Here is a 21,455-nt window from a genome sequence, read left to right as displayed (position 1 = left end):
TGGTGCTTCTGGAGTAGCCACTGGTTTGGGCAGTAGCAGGACTATACACTCACTTAGAACCAGGGGCTGGAACTGGTTCAGGGAACATAACCGAAAACCGTAAAATATTCTTTTCAGAGGAACAGAATCAGAACCGGGAACTAAAGTGTTTATTTTAAAAGCATGGTAACCGGTTAATAACGCTATATTATGTTCTTATGCAAAGCGCTCACTCTGTCACACAGAAATGTATTCCAGTGTCTGCTTACCTGCCAGCTTAAAACCTTTGCCACTCTGTGTGTGTGTAGGCTACCTGCCTCTTCCCCTCCGGAGCATAGTTTATTGGGCAAGTGCAAATGTTGGTTCAGGAATGTTCTTTTAGGTGTGGGAGGGCCAAGAGACCTTTGGTGGCAGAACGGAGTGCTCGGGTTGGGGTATAGGGTTTGAGCATAGCCTGAAAGCAGGGAGGGACAGTTCCCTGACAAGCACCATGGTCTTGTCGTAGAGGTGAGCTTTGACTGGAAGCCAGTGGAGTGTACGGAGGAGCGGAGTGACATGGGAGAACTTGGGAAGGTTGAAAACCAGGCAGGCTGCAGCATTCTGGATAAGTTGCAGGGGTTTGATGACAAGCGGGAGAGCCCAGACAATAGTGATTTGCAGAAGTCCAGGTGGGAGACGAGTGCCTGGATTAGGACCTGCACCGCTTCCTGTGTGAGGTAGGGTCGTACTCTACAGATGTTGTAGAGCATGAACCTACAGGAGCGAGTCACTGCTTTGATATTTGCAGAGAACGACAGGGTGTTGTCCAGGGTCACATAAAGGTTCTTTACTCTCTGGGAGGGTGACACTGTGGAGTTGTCAACTGTGATGGAAAGGTCTTTGAGCGGGCAGGCATTCCTGGGAGGAAGAGCAGCTCCATCTTGTCAAGGTTGAGCTTGAGGTGGTGGGCAGACATCCAAGCTGAGATATCTGGCAGGCACACAGAGACGCATGTTGCCACCTGGGTGTCAGAAGGGGGGAAAGGAGAAAAGTAGTTGCGTGTCATCTGCATAGCAATGAAAGGAGAGAATGTGAGGATATGATGGAGCCGAGTGACTTGTGTATAGAGAGTGTATAGAGAGAAGAAGGCCTAGAACCGAGCCCTGGAGGACACTTGTAGGGTTCAGGTTGTTGAAGGCAGTGGATAGATCTAGGAGGATGAGAACAGAGGAGAGAGTCAGCTTTGGCAGTGCAGAGAGCCTCTGTGACACAGACAAGAGCAGTCTCGGTTGAGTGACTTTGAAGCCTGACTGGGTAGAGTCGAGAAGATCGTTCTGAGAGAGATAACAAGAGAGTTGATCAGAGACAGCACGCTCAAGTGTTTTGGAAAGAAAAGAAAGAAGGGATACAGGTCTATAGTTTTTGACATCAGATGTGTCGAGTGTTGGTTTCTTGAGGAGGGGAGCGACTCAGGAAATTGGTCAGGGATCAGTTGATGAGAGAAGTAAGGAATGGGAGAAGGTCTCCAGAGATGGTCTGGAGAAGGGGGGGGGGGGGGGGGGGGGGGGGGTCGAGCGGGCAGGTTGTCGGGGCGGCCAGAACTCACTAGTCGCAGGATTTCATCTGGAGAGTGAGGGGAGAAAGAGGTCAAGACGTAATGTTGTTCTGGGTGAGTAGGACACGAGGGCGAAGGATTTAACAGAAGGGAGAGATGATTGGATAGAATAGGAAAGAGTAGTGGGAGAGAGAGAGAAGATTGTGACAGCGCATGACCATCTGGGTAGGGGCTGAGTGGTTAGGGTTGGAGGAAAGGGAGGTAGAAAAGGAAACAAAGTAATGATCAGAGACCTGGAAGGGGGTTGCAGTGAGATTAGTAGGTTAACAGCTTCTAGTAAATTTGAGGTCAAGTGAAGTGCATGCCTTGTGAGTTGGAGGGGATTGGGAAAGGGTGAGGTCAAAAGATGCGAGGAGGGGAAAGAGAGAGTTTGAAAGAACTGAATCGAAGGCAGACATTGGGAGGTTGAAGTCGCCAAGTACAAGAAATTAGCTTATCAAGGGGTCAAGCTCATTGAGGAACTCTCCATGTCTCCGTAAGGGCAAAAAGTCAAGGGACTGAAGTGAAGCATAGGCTGTGATGAACTCTGCATTTTTGACCGCAGTTCGGCAGTTCCAAACGCTGCCAGAGACCCAGAATTCTACATGTGTTGTGTGCGCAGGGTACACTAAATTGGAAGGGTTGCCAAGGGATGGGGAGCATCTGTAAAGCCTACAGAGAAAGGAGTGAACATGTATAGAAAATAACTAGGTCAGATACTCAAGTGAGAGAGTGGTGTGTAGCCTTCTTCTCTTTCCTTCCTCGAACAACTGGCAACAGGTTTCCTTGAGAAACCAGGGAAGACTGAAGTACTAACACTAATTGCTAATTGCCAAGCCGAGGTGAAGAGCACACTTCCCTGTATTAATTGCTGATAGCCTAGGAGAGTAGCTACTCTCCCTCCAATACAGCCACTGCTTCCCAAAACAAGTCACAAATGCCCTGCCCCTTGGTCCTGGTTGATGGGTCAACAATCATCTGCAAGTTATGAGCAGTCAGCAGTTCACACACCAAGTAGGCTACTGGGAAGACAGGCAACACTTAAAGTAGATGGTCCTAGCTAGCAAATAGACAGTACTAGACAACAGATAAAGACACAAATTATACTTATCACTCCTGGAGATATCAGGAGTCCTCTAGCTATAGAATGAAGCCCTTTTCTCCCTAAACGCTGCACGTTGTCTCAATGCCAAACATTTTCTCAGATAGACGCTTTCTCCCAATTGATCTGTTGTGAATATCAATACTAGCATTCACAGATCAGAGTGTTATTACTTGGAATTATTTCTTGACTTGCAAGGCTTTTTTTCTCTTTTTACGCTTATTACAGGGGCCCCGAGAGAACAGGAGGTATAGATGGTTGACAAATCTAAAAGTTTTCAAAACAAGGGAAATGTATTTCAGATCTTTAAACCCCTTCCTCTACTTCTTTCTCTGTCTTTCCATAAAAACCTGACATACTGCACAGTTTTGAGTGTTCAAAATAATAATATGTGAAAAATAGACATGAATATATTACTTATCCAATTCAGCTTTAAACAGCATTGAAAATACTGTACATTCCCAGTGGATAGACAGGATGCCACTTCTGACGTGGCATAGCCTGAAGAACATGGTTTTATCATGGAGAGAAAAGCACCAGAAGGTAGAGATCAAAAGGTAGACAGGAGATAACTCTGACAACTTGCCCTATTATATAGGGCTGACTCTCTATCTGCAGGGGATGGGAGATAACATTAGGGGAATGCAGTACTATTCAACGTACTACCCCAATGGGCTAGTTGAAATGAAAAGCTGTAGAATCTTCCTCACAAATACATATTTTGGGATTAAATTGGCTTTACTCACTCTTACTCATACCACAAAGAATAGACAAAGCACTTCTACTGTATATGATGTAAAACATTTTGAAAAATACTATACCGTCTTTGACGTGCTTTCTACCCTGTGGTGAAACACAATAACCCTTGGGGAACAATGAATACCTATGCAGTCACACAGATTACAATTCCTTTACAAATGCTCTGTTTGGATGGGGATGGTGTACAGTGTATAATAGGGTAAATGTTTGGCATCTTCCATGTGAAATCAACATTAAAGCCAGGATAAAGGAGTGTGATAGGCCTGACTAAAGTAATGCCAAGGCCTGTGAATCTCTCACTCGACTTGATCAGGGGAGAGAGTAAAGGTTGCAATTGGTTTACAATCCCCCAGGGGTAAAAAAAAAACTACCTCTATACCAGCTAAGAAGTAACTTGTGACAGAGGGAGGGACCCTTCCCCTTTCCCACTCCACCACTACCTAGTGTATTGGAAATCCTGTACTACCCCAGCCCCTCTCCTCTACACACCTCTAGCCAGTCAGACGTAGCGTAATACAGGTCACCTCCAATGAATGAAAAGGTTATCTCTAGAGCTGCAGGAACATGTTATAGTCCAGAGGGAGGATACATTGTCATTGACATCTCCCTGATAAAATAGATGGGACAACCTGCTGCGCTATTGGCTATATTTTACATCACTGTGTCCAAGGACAGTGCAAAATATCATAGCTCGATAGAAACATATACCACGGAATGTACTGTAGAATAACTCAATAAAATGGCCTTTTGTTAAGTGTTAGACAGCGGATGACAAAGAGAGAAGAAGTGTTTTGACTGGGGGGGGGGGGGCACCGTAGCAGTCATATTGAAGAGGAGGACAGAGAGTGAATAAGACGCTTGCCTTTGTCCAGTGGATATAGTGTCTCTGCAGTAGGGGAGTAAAAAGCCTCCCCCACTCTGCTGTGGCAGAATCTATTACCTTGAAGCCAGCACTTCCCTTTGATGTTGTGCCTTGAAAACAAGGCTATTCAATCTCCCTGGTCAGATTCAATAAAGCCCGGGTGTCGTAAATTTCTACATGCAGGTTTTTATGGAATCCTGATCTAGTGGCATGGATCTGGGGGAGAGGCTAGGAGGCTAGGACAAAGACCTAATTTGAAGTGTCTTGGGAAAAAACAGAATGAATGCAAACAAAGAGTAATGAGGGCACTTTAGTTTTTGCTGTCGTCTAGGAGGGGAACAAAGTTTGCAGGTTGTGGTGGAAAGACGACTGCTCCCTGCTTTAGCGGTTTGGTCAGGTCAATTCCAGGACATTGCGTTTCATCAACATCCCAGTCAATCAATGTCCAAACTGTGTCTCTTCAACTCGGAGAGAGCGCTGTCGCACAGTCAAGGCTTGAGCGTGACTGTCAATGCCTCTTCCCAGAACCTCTCTCAGCCTCTCTCATATCTGCTCATGATTTTTTTTTAACTGTTTACAATTAGTGGCGAGAGATTAGATATTAAGGGGTGCTAATTGCACTGTTTGGTCTTGTATCACGAGCCATCCATTACAGCTCAGCAACCGTAGGGGAGGGGGCTCTAGTATGTTCTGGCACAGCGGTTTGACTATTCACATAACAATCAATGTCACGGCACGCCTCGATTCAGCACTCCTATAGGCGGCTCAGGGTTGTGTTGGGCGGCCCAGGGTTGTGTTGGGCGGCCCAGGGTTGTGTTGGGCGGCCCAGGGTTGTGTTGGGCGGCCCAGGGTTGTGTTGGGCGGCCCAGGGTTGTGTTGGGCGGCCCAGGGTTGTGTTGGGCGGCCCAGGGTTGTGTTGGGCGGCTCAGGGTTGTGTTGGGCGGCCCAGGGTTGTGTTGGGCGGCCCAGGGTTGTGTTGGGCGGCCCAGATGAATATGAAGTTAATAGGAAATCTATAGCAGCTGATGGTGACGAGTGGCAGATGGGAGGCTGGAGAAAAGTAATGAAGCCCCCTCTCTTATATCAGGGTCAGTAGTGGGCACACTGTTTATTTGCCAGGTTAAATAAACGGGACAGATATCAAAAGACATGCCAAACGACTGATGCATACAAACTTTTTGGCATCATGAACGTATTCATAGCCCTTGACTTATTCCACATTTTGTTGTGTTACAGCCTGAATTCTGAAATGATTAAAAAATATTTTTTTTACAGACAATACACAATAATGACAAATTGAATTGACTGAAAATGAAATACAGAAATATCTATTCACACCCCTGAGTCATTACATGTTAGAATCAGTCTTTTGCGGTAAGTCTCTAAGAGCTTTGCACACCTGGATTGTACAATATTTATACTTTTTTAAATTCTTCAAGCTCTGTGAAGTTGGTTATTGATAGTTGCTAGACAAACATTATCAAGTATTGCAATAGATTTTCAAGACGATTTAAGTCAAAACTGGAACTAGGCCGCTCAGGAACATTCAATGTGATCTTGGATATCAACTCCAGCGCATTCGGAAAATATTCAGACTCCTTGACTTTTTGCACATTTTCTTACGTTACAGCCCTATTCTAAAATGGATTAAATGAAAAAAATCCTCATCAATCTACACACAATGCACCATAATGACAAAGTGAAAACAGGTTTTTAGACATTTTTGCAAATGTATTGAAAATTAAAAAAACTGAAACACCAAACAGAGCAATTGGGGGAGAAGGGCCTTGGTCAGGGAGATGACCAAAAGCCCAATGGTCACTCTGACAGAGCTCCAGAGTTTGTCTGTGGAGATGTGAGAACCTTCCAGAAGGACAACCATCTCTGCAGCACTCTACCCATAAGGCCTTTATTGTAGAGTGGCCAGACGGATCATCCGTTCACCTACTCTGCGTCTCAAAAAGACAAAGTTGTTGGAACCAAAAATCTCAAATTTGGACTCATCAGATGCAGGACAGATTTGTCAATTGCTCGTATTTCTTGGCCCAAGCAAGTCTCTTATTCTTATTGGTGTCCTTTAGTGGGGGTTTCTTTGCAGCAATTTGACCATGAAGGCCTGATTCACACAGTCTCCTCTGAACAGTTGATGTTGAGATGTGTCTGTTACTTGAACTCTGTGAAGCATTTATTTTGGTTGCAATTTCTGATCTGGTAACTCTAATGAACTTATCCTCTGCAGCAGAGGTAACTCTGGGTCTTCCTTTCCTGTGGCGGTCCTCATGAGAGCCAGTTTCATCATAGTGCTTGATGATTTTTGCAACTGCACTTGAAGAAACTTTCAAAGTTCTTGAAATTTTCCCGGATTGACTGACCTTAATGTCTTAAAGTAATGATGGACGGTTGTTTCTCTTTGCTTATTTGAGCTGTTCTTGACATAATATGGACTTGGTCTTTTACCAAATAGGGGTATCTTCTGTACCTTGTCACAACAAAACTCATTTGCTCAAACGCATTAAGGAGGAAAGAAATTCCACAAATGAACTTTGAACAAAGCACACCTGTTAATTGAAATGCATTCCAGGTGACTAACTCATGAAGCTGGTTGAGAGAATGCCAAGAGTGTGCAAAGCTGTCATCAAGAAAAAGAGTGGCTACTTTGAAGAATCTCAAATATATTTTGATTTGTTTAGCACTTTTTTGGTTACTACATGATTCCATGTGTGTTATTTCATAGTTGTGATGTTGTAACGGCAGCCTTCCCTCTCTTCACTAGAAGAGAGAGTGTAGCAGGGATCGGACCAACACGCAGCGTAGCCAGTGCTCAACATGTTTAATTAAACGAAAAAACAGTGAACACTTACAACGATATAAAACAACAAAATGTGGCAAACCGAAACAGTCCTATCTGGTGCAGACAAAACACAGAGACAAGAAACAACCACCCACAATCCCCAACACAAAACAAGCCACCTATATTTGATTCTCAATCAGGGACAACGATTGACAGCTGTCTCTGATTGAGAACCATATTAGGCTGGACACAGAAACAGACTAACTAGACACACAACATAGAATTCCCACCCAGCTCACGTCCTGACCAACACTAAACAAGCAAAACACATAAGAACTCTGGTCAGGACGTTACAGTACCCCCCTCCTGAGGTGCGGACTCCGAACGCACCCCTAAAACTCAAGAGGAGGGTCTGGGTGGGCATCTGTCCGCGGTGGCGGCTCCGGCGCAGGACGAGGACACCACTCCACCACTGTCTTTGTCCCCCTCCTTAGCGTCCTTTGAGTGGCGACCCTCGCCCACGACCTTGGCCTAAGAATCCTCCCCAAGGCCCCCACATGATTTAGGAGGTAGCTCAGGACAGAGGGGTAGCTCAGGACAGAGGGGCAACTCAGGACGAATGGCAGCTCCGGACTGAGTGGCAGCTCCGGACTGAGTGGCAGCTCCGGACTGAGTGGCAGCTCATGACTGTAGGGCAGCTCATGACTGTAGGGCAGCTCATGACTGTAGGGCAGCTCATGACTGGAAGGCAGCTCATGACTGGAGGGCAGCTCATGACTGGAGGGCAGCTCATGACTGGAGGGCAGCTCATGACTGGAGGGCAGCTCATGACTGGAGGGCAGCTCATGACTGTAGGGCGGCTCATGACTGTAGGGCGGCTCATGACTGGAAGGCGGCTCTGGCAGCTCCTAACTGGCTGGCGGCTCTGGCGGCTCCTGACTGGCTGGCGGCTCTGGCGGCTCCTGACTGGCGGCTCTGGCGGCTCCTGACTGGCTGGCGGCTCTGGCGGCTCCTGACTGGCTGGCGGCTCTGGCGGCTCCTGACTGGCTGGCGGCTCTGGCGGCTCCTGACTGGCTGGCGGCTCTGGCGGCTCCTGACTGACGGACGGCTCTGGCGGCTCCTGACTGACGGACGGCTCTGGCGGCTCCTGACTGACGGACGGCTCTGGCGGCTCCTGACTGACGGACGGCTCTGGCGGCTCCTGATTGACGGACGGCTCTGGCGGCTCCTGACTGACGGACGGCTCTGGCGGCTCCGGGCAGACGGACTGCTCAGATGGCGCTGGGCAGACGGATGGCTCAGATGGCGCTGGGCAGACGGATGGCTCAGATGGCGCTGGGCAGACGGATGGCTCAGATGGCGCTGGGCAGACAGATGGCTCAGATGGCGCTGGGCAGACGGATGGCTCAGATGGCGCTGGGCAGACAGATGGCTCAGATGGCGCTGGGCAGACAGATGGCTCAGACGGTGCTGGGCAGACGAGCAGTGCAGGGGGCGTTAGGCAGACGGCCGACTCTGACCTGCTGAGGCGCACAGTAGGCCTGGTGCGTGGTGCCGGAACTGGTGGTACCGGACTGGAGACACGCACCTCAAGGCTAGTGCGGGGAGCAGGAACAGGGCACACTGGACTCTCAAAGCGCACTATAGGCCTGGTGCATGGTACCGGCACTGGTGGTACCGGGCTGAGGGCACGCACCTCAGGGCGAGTGCGGGGAGAAGGAACAGTGCGTACAGGGCTCTGGAGACGCACAGGAGGCTTGATGCGTGGTGCCGGAATTGGAGGCACTGGGCTGGAGACACGCACCACAGGGAGAGTGCGTGGAGGAGGAACAGGGTTCTGGAGACGCACTAGAAGCCTGGTACGTGGTGTAGGCACTGGTGGTACTGGGCTGGGGCGGGAAGGTGGCGCCGGATATACCGGACCGTGCAGGCGTACTGGCTCCCTTGAGCACCGAGCCTGCCCAACCTTACCTGGTTGAATGCTCCCCGTAGCCCGTCCAGTGCGGGGAGGTGGAATAACCCGCACTGGGCTGTGTTGGCGAACCGGGGACACCATGCGTAAGGTTGGTGCCATGTACACCGGCCCGAGGAGACGTACTGGAGGCCAGATATGTAGAGCCGGCTTCATGGCACTTGGCTCAATGCTCAATCTAGCCCGGCCAGTGCGGGGAGGTGGAATAACCCGCACCGGGCTATGCACACGTACAGGAGACACCGTGCGCTCTTCTGCATAACACGGTGTCTGCCCGTACTCCCGCTCTCCACGGTAAGCATGGGAAGTGGGCGCAGGTTTCCTACCTACCTTCGCCACATTACCCTTTAGCCTCCCCCCCAAGAAATTTTTGGGGTTTCTTCACGGGCTTCCAGCCACGCTTCCGTGCTGCCTCCTCATACCACCGCTCCTGGGCTTTAGCTGCCTCCATCTCTTCCCGAGAGCGGCGATATTCTCCAATGTGAGCCCAGTGTCCTTTACCCTCCAGAATTTCCTCCCATGTCCAGGATTCCTGTGTAGTGGGCCGCTGCTGCTCGTACTCACGCTGCTTGGTCCGAGTTTGGTGGGTGGTTCTGTAACGGCAGCCTTCCCTCTCTTCACTAGAAGAGAGAGTGTAGCAGGGATCGGACCAACACGCAGCGTAGCCAGTGCTCAACATGTTTAATTAAACGAAAAAACAGTGAACACTTACAACGATATAAAACAACAAAATGTGGCAAACCGAAACAGTCCTATCTGGTGCAGACAAAACACAGAGACAAGAAACAACCACCCACAATCCCCAACACAAAACAAGCCACCTATATATGATTCTCAATCAGGGACAACGATTGACAGCTGTCTCTGATTGAGAACCATATTAGGCTGGACACAGAAACAGACTAACTAGACACACAACATAGAATTCCCACCCAGCTCACGTCCTGACCAACACTAAACAAGCAAAACACATAAGAACTCTGGTCAGGACGTTACAGATGTCTTCACTATTATTCTATAATATAGAAATAGTACAAAGAAAGAAAGGTGTGTCAAACTTTTGACTGGAACTGTACATTTACAACAACAAAAATAATACATTGTCATTATGGGGTGTTATGTGTGTATTGATGAAGGAAAAAAACAATTTAATCAATTTTAGAATAAGGCTGTAATGTAACACAATGTGGAAAAAGTGAAGGATTTGAGTATGTTCCCGAATGCACTGAATATTTGGCCTTGTGTTTTAGGTGATTGTGCTGCTGAAAGGTGAATTTGTCTCCCAGTGTCTGTTGGAAAGCAGACTGAACCAGGTTTTCCTCTAGGATTTTGCTTGTGCTTCGCTCTGTTCTGTTTCTTATCCTAAAATGCTCCCTAGTCTTTCCGATGACAAGCATACCCATAACACGATGCAGCCACAACTATGCTTGAAAATATGAAGAGTGGTACTCAGTGATGTGTTGTGTTGGATTTTACTCAATTGTATCGCTTTATATTCAGAACAAAAAGTTAATTTCTCAGCCACATATTTTTCAGTTTTACTTTAGTGCCTTATTGCAAACAGGATGCATGTTTTGGAATATTTTTATTCGGTACAGGATTCCTTCTTTTCACTGTTAATCCGTACTCACTTTTATAATATCACACCCATTAAACTCTCTAAGTATTTTAAAGTCACCATTGGCCTCATGGTGAAATCCCTGAGTGGTTTCCTTCCTCTCCGACAGCTGCGTTAGGAAGGACGCTTGTATCGTTTTTGTAACGTTCGTCTTGTGGTGATTGAACGGACCAAGGCGCAGCGGGTGATGAATACATACTGAATTTATTTAACAGACGAAACACTGACAAAACACTAGAACACACTACAAAACAATAAACGAAGGCAACAGACCTGAAACAAACGAACTTACATATAGACGAAGAACGCACGAACAGGAACAGACTACCTAAAATGAACGAACAAACGAAACAGTCCCATGTGGTATACACAGACACAGGAACAATCACCCACAAACAAACAGTGAGAACAACCTACCTTAATATGGCTCTCAATCAGAGGAAACGACACACACCTGCCTCTAATTGAGAACCATACCAGGCAAACCATTAACCCAACATAGAAAACACATAACATAGACTACCCACCCCAACTCACGCCCTGACCAATTAAACACATACAAAACAACAGAAAACAGGTCAGGAACGTGACAGAACCCCCCCCTCAAGGTGCGAACTCCGGGCGCACCCCTAAAACTCAAGGGGAGGGTCTGGGTGGGCATCTGTCCGCGGTGGCGGCTCCGGCGGTGGACGAGGACACCACTCCACTACTGTCTTTGTCCCCCTCCTTAGCGTCCTTTGAGTGGCGACCCTCGCCCCCGACCATGGTCCAGGAACCTTCACCAACGCCCCTCTAAAATAGAGGAGACAACTCAGGACAGAAAGGTAGCTCAGGACAAAGAGGTAGCGCAGGACAAAGAGGTAGCTCAGGACAGAGGGACAACTCAGGACGAATGGCAGCTCTGGACTGAATGGCAGCTCCGGACTGAATGGCAGCTCCGAACTGGGTGGCAGCTCCGGACTGGGTGGCAGCTCCGGACTGGGTGGCAGCTCCGGACTGGGTGGCAGCTCCGGACTGGGTGGCAGCTCCGGACTGGGTGGCAGCTCATGACTGGAGGGCAGCTCATGACTGTAGGGCAGCTCATGACTGTAGGGCAGCTCATGACTGTAGGGCAGCTCATGACTGGAGGGCAGCTCATGACTGGAGGGCAGCTCATGACTGTAGGGCAGCTCTGGCAGCTCCTGACTGGCTGGCGTCTCTGGCAGCTCCTGACTGGCTGGCGGCTCTGGCAGCTCCTGACTGGCTGGCGGCTCTGGCAGCTCCTGACTGGCTGGCGGCTCTGGCAGCTCCTGACTGACGGACGGCTCTAGCGGCTCCTGGCTGACGGACGGCTCTAATGGCTCGGGACAGACGGGCGGCTCTAATGGCTCGTGGCAGACGGATGACTCAGATGGCGCTGGGCAGACAGATGGCTCAGATGGCGCTGGGCAGACGGATGGCTCAGACGGCGCTGGGCAGACGGATGGCTCAGACGGCGCTGGGCAGAAGGATGGCTCAGACGGCGCTGGGCAGACGAGCAGTGCAGGCGGCGTTGAGCAGACGAGCAGCGCAGGCAGTTCAGACGGCGCTGGGCAGGCAGGCAGCTCAGACGGCGCTGGACAGACGAGCAGTGCAGGCGGCGTTGAGCAGACGAGCAGTGCAGGCAGTTCAGACGGCACTGGGCAGGCAGGCAGCTCAGACGGCGCTGGACAGACGAGCAGTGCAGGCGGCGTTGGGCAGACGGACGACTCTGACCCGCTGAGGCGCACAGTAGGCCTGGTGCGTGGTGCCGGAACTGGTGGTACCGGACTGGAGACACGCACCTCAAGGCTAGTGCGGGGAGCAGGAACAGGGCACACTGGACTCTCGATGCGCACTATAGGCCTGGTGCGTGGTACCGGAACTGGAGGCACTGGGCTGGAGACACGCACCACAGGGAGAGTGCGTGGAGGAGGAACAGGGCTCTGGAGACGCACTGGAAGCCTGGTGCGTGGTGTAGGCACTGGTGGTACTGGGCTGGGGCCACGCACCATAAGGCGAGTGCGGGGTGCTGGAACTGGAGGTACTGGGCTGGGGCGGGAAGGTGGCGCCGGATATACCGGACCGTGCAGGCGTACTGGCTCCCTTGAGCACTGAGCCTGCCCAACCTTACCTGGTTGAATGCTCCCCGTAGCCCGTCCAGTGCGGGGAGGTGGAATAACCCGCACTGGGCTGTGTTGGCGAACCGGGGACACCATGCGTAAGGCTGGTGCCATGTACACCGGCCCGAGGAGACGTACTGGAGGCCAGATATGTAGAGCCGGCTTCATGGCACTTGGCTCAATGCTCAATCTAGCCCGGCTAGTGCGGGGAGGTGGAATAACCCGCACCGGGCTATGAACACGTACAGGAGACACCATGCGCTCTACTGCGTAACACGGTGTCTGCCCGTACTCTCGCTCTCCACGGTAAGCATGGGAAGTGGGCGCAGGTTTCCTACCTGCCCTCGCCACACTACCCTTTAGCCCCCCCCCCCCCAAGAAATGTTTGGGTGAGCCCCTCGGGCTTCCAGCCGCTCTGCCTTGCTAGCGCCTCATAATGCCGCCTCTCCGCTTTAGATGCCTCCAGCTCCGCTTTTGGGCGGCGACACTCCTCTGGCTCTGCCCAGGGTCCTTCTCCGTCCAGAATCTCCTCCCATGTCCATTCCTCCTTGAACCACTGCTGCTGTCGCTGTTGCCCGTTAAACCGCTGCTTGATCCGGGTTTGGTGGGTGATTCTGTAACGTTCGTCTTGTGGTGATTGAACGGACCAAGGCGCAGCGGGTGATGAATACATACTGAATTTATTTAACAGACGAAACACTGACAAAACACTAGAACACACTACAAAACAATAAACGAAGGCAACAGACCTGAAACAAACTAACTTACATATAGACGAAGAACGCACGAACAGGAACAGACTACCTAAAATGAACGAACAAACGAAACAGTCCCATGTGGTATACACAGACACAGGAACAATCACCCACAAACAAACAGTGAGAACAACCTACCTTAATATGGCTCTCAATCAGAGGAAACGACACACACCTGCCTCTAATTGAGAACCATACCAGGCAAACCATTAACCCAACATAGAAAACACATAACATAGACTACCCACCCCAACTCACGCCCTGACCAATTAAACACATACAAAACAACAGAAAACAGGTCAGGAACGTGACAGTTTTAGTGACTTGGTATATTGATACCCCATCCAAAGTGTAATTAATAACTTCCCCATGCTCAAAGGGATATTCAATGTCTGCTTTTTTATCTTAAACCCATCTAACAATAGGTGCCCTTCTTTGCAAGCATTGGAATTACCTCCCTGGTCTTTGTGGTTGAATTTGTGTTTGAAATTCACTGCTCAACTGAGGGACCTTACAAATACTTGTATGCACCGGGTGCAGAGATGACGTAGTCATTCAAAAATCATGCTAAACACTATTATTGCACACAGAGTGAGTTCATGCAACTTAATATGTGACTTGTTAATCACATTTTTACTCCTGAACTTATTTATGATTGACATAACAAATGGATTGAATACTTATTGACTCAAGACTTTTCAGCTTTTCATTTGTATTAAACTCAGCAACATCCCTTTTTCAGGACCCTGTCTTCCAAAGATAATTCGTAAAAATCCAAATAACTTCACAGATCTTCATTGTAAAGGGTTTAAACACTGTTTCCCATGCTTGTTCATTGAACCATAAACAATGAATGAACATGCACCTGTGGAACTGTCGTTAAGACACTAACAGTTTACAGACGGTAGGCAATTAAGGTCACAGTTATGAAAACTTAGGACACTAAAGAGGCCTTTCTACTGACTCTGAAAAACACTAAAAGAAAGATGCCCAGGGTCCCCGCTCATCTGCGTGAACGTGCCGTAGGCATACTGCAAGGAGGCATGAGGACTGCATATGTGGCCATGGCAATAAACTGCAATGTCCGTGCTGTGAGACGCCTAAGACAGCGCAACAGGGAGACAGAATGGACAGATGATGGTCCTCACAGTAGCAGACCACATGTAACAACACCTGCACGGGATCGGTACATCCGAACATCACACCTGCGGGACTGGTACAGGATGGCAACAACAACTGCCCGAGTTACACCAGGAACGCACAATTCCTCCATCAGTGCTCAGACTGTCCGCAATAGGCTGAGAGAGGCTGGACTGAGGGCTTGTAGGCCTGTTGTAAGGCAAGTCCTCACCAGACATAACCGGCAATAATGTTGCCTATGGGCACAAACCCACCGTCGCTGGACCAGACAGGACTGGCAAAAAGTGCTCTTCACTAACGAGTCACGGTTTTGTCTCACCAGGGGGGATGGTCGGATTCACGTTTATTGTCGAAGGAATGAGCGTTACACCGAGGCCTGTACTCTGGAGCGGGATCGATTTGGAGGTGGAGGGTCCATCATGGTCTGGGGTGGTGTGTCACAGTATCATCGGACTGAGCTTGTTGTCATTGCAGGCAATCTCAACGCTGTGCGTTACAGGGAAGACATCCTCCTCCCTCATGTGGTACCCTTCCTGCAGACTCATCCTGACATGACCCTCCAGCATGACAATGCCACCAGCCATACTGCTCGTTCTTTGCGTGATTTCCTGCAAGACAGGAAAGTCAGTGTTCTGCCAAGGCCAGCGAAGAGCCCGGATCTCAATCCCATTGAGCACATCTGGGACCTGTTGGAACGGAGGGTGAGGGCTAGGGGCCATTCCCCCCAGAAATGTCCGGGAACTTGCAGGTGCCTTGGTGGAAGAGTGGGGTAACATCTCACAGCAAGAACTGGCAAATGTTGTGCAGTCCATGAGGAAGAGATACACTGCAGTACTTAATGCAGCTGGTGGCCACACCAGATACTAACTGTTACTTTTGACCCCCCTTCGTTCAGGGACACATTATTCCATTTCTGTTAGTCATATGTCTGTGGAACTTGTTCAGTTTATGTCTCAGTTGTTGAATCTTGTTATGTTCATACAAATATTTACATGTTAAATTTGCTGAAAATAAGCGCAGTTGACAGTGAGAGGACGTTTCTTTTTTTGCTGAGTTTACATTTCAACATTTTCGAAAAATAGAACTCCACTTTGACATTATGGGGTATTGTGTGTATGCCAGTGACACAAAACCTCAAGTTAATCTATTTAAAAGTAAGTCTGTAACACAACAAAATGTGGAAAAAGTCAAGGGGTGTGAATACTTTCTGAAGGCATTGTATGAACATTGTCTGTACCAGACCTCACCCTATTAAGTTTCAACTGAAATTTTCCAAGATGAACTAGCTAGCTAGCTTGATAGACAATTCAATTTGGGCTAGCTAGCTAAATTATACAGCCAGCACTTTTTTTGCCTGTTACAATAACCAAACAGTTGGATAAATGTGATGTATGACACGATTAGATGTTGCATGCAATTTCAATGTTGTTTGAGTTGCTTTGTGTATCAGCACATTTGTTTGATATAATCTCATTGCAATACTGCTCACTGTGTCCATGTTGCTTGACATAGGCGTCAGTCAAGGTGAGCTCCCCATCTACTCAGCCTACTAGCTCCCTGCCCACTCAGTCTGTATTTTCAGACTCCCTCATAGTTTGACATAAGACAAAAAGTTATTTTTCTCAAATTTTGATTCACATCTTGCTTTATCTGAGAGTAGAATCATCTTTCAGGAGTTGAATTATTGCATTGAATCAAACGTTTGTTTTGATTTAACAGGGAAGGAATGAATCTCTAATTAGTGATAGTAATATGTTGTCATGCAGATTGCTATAACAGAGAGGTACTGTCTCTCCCAGTACAATACAATAATTTCCTCTGTTAGTCACAAAGGTAATGTTTTTAATCATCCCACTATTTGTTCTTGATTCTAGTGATGGGGGAATAAGTTACATGTTTATGTTCTCATTAGATAATAGCCCTGAGGTCCCTCAATATTAACATTATGAATCATAGTGATCTCAAAGCGCTGCACACACAGCTTGGCTCTGTTCAGCGGGTGGGTCACCTGTATTGATGAATGTGCATACTTTAGCTTAAGGGGGCGGACAACCTCCGGATTCTTATAAAAAAGAGTGTTGGGGCTCCTGCGTTGTCCTCTCCTCTTGACAGCATGGCAGATAAGAACTAGCGGCTTGACGGAAAAGACCCTTAAAAGCTGTTGACAAGGAGCACCGTTGTTTTGGCTGCATGCTCGGCTCCCGCTTGCTCACCGCTGTCCCTCAAAGTCACATCAAGAGATGAAATCTATATCTTAGCCAGGTCCACTGTCGCAAACACACCCACACAGGCAGAAAGGCAGGCAGGCATGCACACATGCATGCACACATGCACGCACACACATACTAAACATACAAGCTACACACAAGCCACACAAGCAACATCCCACATTCTCGGGCCCACAATTAATATTAAGCTCCCTGAGCAGTGACAGTCGTGCCTGGGTGTTTCGAGTGGAAATCAATTTACTCCTTGATGCTGCATAAACTCTGGCATGCAAGTGGAGGTTTGTTGACTTCCGACAGACCGGAGCAGTGTGGAGCGGGGAGAGGAGAGTTGAGTAGAGGAAAAAGAGGAGAGCGGAGAAGACACACCTGAGTGTTATGGGGCCCCTCTGACAACGAACGCCTCTCTGCATTATTCATGACATGCGTCCTGCCTGTCCTCCCCGGCTGCACCGCAACACTCCGCACCATACCACTCACTCAGAAGAGAGCGATAGAGGGGGTGGGGGGGGGCTGAGAGAGGGGGAATGTGGGAGAGAGAGAGAGAGGAGGGAGGAGAGAGAGGAAAAGGGAAGGAGAGAGACAGAGAGACAGAGGGTGCTAACACAGTCATGAAGAAGTAGTTGGCGTAACACTACAGTAGGTAAGGGATTATGGCTCTCTCACTTCAAATTGTCCAAGGGATGTCCAGGGTGTTAAGACCTTTCATCTGTTTTGTCCCAAAACAATCCCCCCCAGGGGGACATTTGTTGAACATTTTGCTTACCCATTAAAGCATTGGAATAACGTTTGGAGTATATCATGCAAACCAAATGGAAACCTGATGAAAAACTCTCCCTTTTCGTTCTGTGGACGTTTTTTGTTAGCTGTGTTACTCTCACATTGAGCTCTTTTGGGAGAGGTATGCAAGCCTCACAAAATCTGTGGAATTTGAGTTTCCTACCCAGAGTTCCTACCCAGTGCCGTCGCTACAGCAAAGCTCAGATGCTCTATCTCCGAGGATGTGAGTTTTTGTAACAGAGGGAGAGATGAAGGATGAAGAAGTGATTATATTTTCAACTATTCAGATAGTTTATGAAATGGAAGAGCTACGGGGGTAACGAGTCCATATTATTACAGTAAAATCAGGAAAGAGTGAATCAGCGTCTTTAATGTGAGTCAGTGGTTGAATCTGATGATGAAGACACTTTCCCCTATGGAGCAAAGGGGGAAATACTGCAGAGTGGCAAAATATATATCACTTGTTGTCAAATAGGCTATTATCTTCTTCAAAGTGTCTACGGTACTTACATTTAGCAGCAATATCATCTCCTATGGTTCTACAGGAAAGAGATACATATTCACGCCACGTTCAGGTCTCACTTACTTTAAACTTCTCACTATCTTGACAGAATTCTAATAGAGGAAGTAGAAAGTGTTGGGTAGAGGCGAGAAGGCGTTTTAAAGCATTCAGATACAGAAGGATTGCTCAAGTCTTGATCTCCATTTGGGAATGCTCCTCAGAACTCCTCAGGATCAAAGATGTTGGAAAACAAAGAGGCTCGGTTTCTCCTCATGATCACATGGAGGGATAGAAAGAGATAGAGAGCTCCTGTCTCTTATCAGACAAGGCACTCATCTTCACAGTGATTCACCACGCTTATTTATTGACCAGGGGAAGCAAAAGGTCAAAGTCAAACTTGTTGGAATCAAAGCCGCTCTGTGAACTCCTCTCTTGTCTCCAAAGCTCACTTCATTGTTGTTTAATATATCCTTTAGTCTGACATGACTCAGTAACACACAGGAACAGATAGGGGTTTTGTGAACACTGTTCCACTATTCAGTGACCGTCATTGGGTTATTTATACCTGTACTGCAGTTAGCCAATATATGCCTATATCGTCAAAGTTCTGTTGATCTATTTTTTTTGTATTCAATTATCCTTTATTTAACTAGGCAGGTCAGTGAAGAACAAATTCTTATTTATAATGACGGCCTACCCCGGCCAAACGCAGACGACGCTGGGACAATTGTGCGCCGCCCTATGGAACTCCCAATCACGGCCGGATGTGATTCAGCCTGGATTCAAACCAGGGACTGTAGTGACGCCTCTTGTGCTGAGATGCAGTGCCTTAGACCGCTGCGCCACTCGGGTGCCAAGATCAAGATCAACATCAAAATGTTTGCATCCAAAGAAGTATGGATGGGATTGTCATGACGTTGGGTTGGGGGTAGGTTTACGACAGTCATAAATACCTCTTTCCCCCTTTTTCTCTCTCCCCACTATAACTGATGTGACATAAGGAAACCCATGGGTTAACATAGAGATTCTGGGTAACATCAGAAGTTGGGGGAAATGAACTATATTCTGGTAATCCAACCAACTGTACATATGCGGTGGTACTTAAGGTATATTATGTCAGTTCGGTTGCCCTCTGACACATTCTCATCAATGATAGAATGACATAAACGCTACTGTGAAAAGTCTAAACGTCAGAGGTATCGGATTCACATGGAATTGTTGTTTAATTCAAATGTTTGAATATGACATTATTTGTGAAGAGATGAAATGTAATTTTAGCTTCCAAATGAGAGATCTGTGCTTTCATAAGTTTCTCTGCTCACAGTGGTCCGCCCCTGTGAAGAGGAATGGGTTATAAACCTTTCAGACACACCCCTCTCCCTCCACTATAAAAGCCATTTTCCCAGAAGATAACTTCCTGTTCCGGGTACTCTAGGATGACGATCCAGGGTCAGAATGGTTCAGATAATCACTATAGATGAAGCCAACATCAGCATGGACTTTGATTGTGAATGGTATGAACTTTGAACTCGTATTCACTACAGAAGTGATATCTCCTAGCCTTTGAGTTAGCAACAGCTAAACGCAGGTTCGGAAGGACAGTCCAAGTATCCCGTCTAATACACACGTGTTCCCGTGACTACCAGAGACCATCTCCAAAGGACAGAGGACTCGGGTTGGCGATACGGCCTTCCATCTACCACCAACCTACTGAAGCGCAGCTCAGAGTAAATATGTATTGCATTTTCTTCTTCAAATGGGCGGTAATTTAGAATGCATAAGATACTATATTTACGAGAGCACAGCTTTTGCCCTGTTCCGAGTCTCCCGCTCTTTCACTAAGACTCAGCCCCTTTTCTTTGTGTAACAAGCTGCCATATCTACTCCGCCCGCTAGGGACGTTTTCTGTATGACGTAATTTGTGATCAAGTTATGATTTAATTGTATATGTGTGATTCTGTGTGATTAGTTAGGTATTTAGTAAATAAATAATTAAACCCAATTTTGTATTGCTGATTCAACTTGTTAGCCAGGATTCTTGCAGATAATCAAGGACTTACAACTTTCAGATGAGACTGAATATAATGACGATTAATGTGACTGCTATTTAGTAAAATATTACTAAATCTTTAAGAGTTTATTCGAAAGATAACAGCTCTATAAATATTCTTTCGTGGTGTCCCTCTCTAGTTAATTAATATTTACATGATTAGTTCAATCAGGTAATATTAATTACGGAGAAATTATTTTATAGAATAGCATGTCATAGCAATTAATCTGGCATAGTCAAAGACACGACAGGATGAATTAATTATATGTGTGCATTTTGCATAAAAATTCAGCGATGTAACTAGGGTTTGAGTTCGGGAAGCATAGAAATGTAGTAATAGAGCTAAAACTTTTTTTGAAACGTCCCCCCCAACCCATGAAAAATACAGCAGGGTTGCAGTTCTTGACACATACTGGTGTGCCTGGCACCTACTACCATACCCTGTTCAAAGGCACTTAAATATTTTGTCTTGCCTATTCACCCTCTGAATGGCACACAAAAAAATCCTTCTTTAACCCTTTGCATACAATCAAATATTTCTGATCATTGTTGAGTGGTCCTTGCAGCGTACCATCTCAAATATGTAATTGGAACCGTATGATTCAACAAATCCATCTAAACAGTATTGTTGTCTGAAAACCATCTAAACAATGTTTTGTACTGATGGGAAATAAAGGTCTTGACAACTTAATTCATAAATTTCACCTTTTATTGTAAAAGATCAATGCAAACGTCATCATCCTAGCATCACACGGAACACATCCACAGCCAAACTCATTCCATATACCAGTTTAAATCACAGGTTGCGCTGACAAAAAACAAAACATAAGTTAGCGACCTAACAGCTAGACTTGTTTACAATTCACCACATCTCTGGTGAGCACAAGGGAGAAATGTAATATTTTTTAGAAAAGAGCTACTTGTCAGCTAAGCTTAAAGCAGCTAAATTGTGTTGTGTGACAAAACTGCACATTTTAGAGTGGCCTTTTGTTGTCTCCAGCACAAGGTGCACCTGTGTAATGATCATGCTGTTCAATTAGCTTCTTGATATGCCACACCTGTCAGGTGGATGGATTATCTTGGCAAAGGAGGAATGCTCACTAACAGGAATGTAAACACATCTGTGCATGTAATTTGAGAGAAATAAGCTTGTTGTGCGTATGGAACATTTCTGGGATATTTAATTTCAGCACATTAAACATGGGACAAACACTTTACGTGTTGCGT

At 47.3% G+C, this 21,455-nt stretch overlaps 1 protein-coding gene across 1 annotated transcript in view; it reads left to right on the top strand.

Annotated features, from left to right (window-relative positions):
- Positions 1 to 21,455, top strand: part of LOC120056511 (delta-sarcoglycan-like) — an 80,796-nt gene that overhangs the window by 18,112 nt on the left and 41,229 nt on the right. The gene's annotated exons all lie outside the window — the stretch shown is intronic.

Source organism: Salvelinus namaycush, chromosome 12 (genome assembly GCF_016432855.1).
Source record: "Salvelinus namaycush isolate Seneca chromosome 12, SaNama_1.0, whole genome shotgun sequence".
NCBI lineage: Eukaryota > Metazoa > Chordata > Actinopteri > Salmoniformes > Salmonidae > Salvelinus > Salvelinus namaycush.
This window is presented reverse-complemented; position numbering and strand designations above follow the sequence as displayed.